The 331-nt window shown below is 31.7% G+C and overlaps 1 pseudogene; it reads right to left on the minus strand.

Moving 5' to 3' along the window:
- Positions 1 to 331, minus strand: part of LOC111366590 — a 15,496-nt pseudogene that overhangs the window by 700 nt on the left and 14,465 nt on the right.

Here is a 331-nt window from a genome sequence, read left to right on the forward strand (position 1 = left end):
CTCAAACTTAAATGGCACCCATGTTTTCTCTCTTAAATGAAATTTGACCATGCAGTTGCTTTAAGTTATGGGATATTTACCTATAAATAGAGACCTCAGTTCACTCATTTTTCTCACACCAAAAGCAAGAGCTTTTACATACTAAAAAAAGAGTTTCTAAGAGAGAAAAAGAGAGGGAGGAAAACTATTTTTCCTAGAAGTATAAGAAGTGTTTTCAAGAATCAATTTTCAATGATTTTCAAACATTCAAGGAGTGCATTTCTTTCAATGTCCAAGTTTCATCGAAGTTTTCAATCCAAGTTTTCAAAGTTTCAAAAGCATCAATCAAAGT

Source organism: Olea europaea, chromosome 18 (genome assembly GCF_002742605.1).
Source record: "Olea europaea var. sylvestris chromosome 18, O_europaea_v1, whole genome shotgun sequence".
NCBI lineage: Eukaryota > Viridiplantae > Streptophyta > Magnoliopsida > Lamiales > Oleaceae > Olea > Olea europaea.